The sequence below is a fragment of the Penaeus monodon genome, chromosome 33, assembly GCF_015228065.2.
Source record: "Penaeus monodon isolate SGIC_2016 chromosome 33, NSTDA_Pmon_1, whole genome shotgun sequence".
NCBI lineage: Eukaryota > Metazoa > Arthropoda > Malacostraca > Decapoda > Penaeidae > Penaeus > Penaeus monodon.
The window spans coordinates 4,212,346-4,212,604 of record NC_051418.1 but is presented as its reverse complement, the minus strand read 5'-3'; positions in this window follow the sequence as shown (position 1 = coordinate 4,212,604).

Below are 259 nucleotides of genomic sequence, written 5' to 3'. Positions count from 1 at the left end.
ACTTAAAAAGCAAGAAAATCCCAAAACAGAATGAGCATGTGAGAAGAAACCCAAGGCAGAACGCGAGAACACAACAGAAGAGATCACAGTTATGCGTTCTATCCCTTTTTGTTTCCAGAAATCAGCTCAAGGAACCAAGAAAGGAATATGTATTATACAAATCGAGAATGGTCTTACCCGGGACGAAAGTGTATGCAATCAAGAACCACAATTCACACACATGCGTTCACAAAGTCAAAATCTATAACCTTTTATGAAT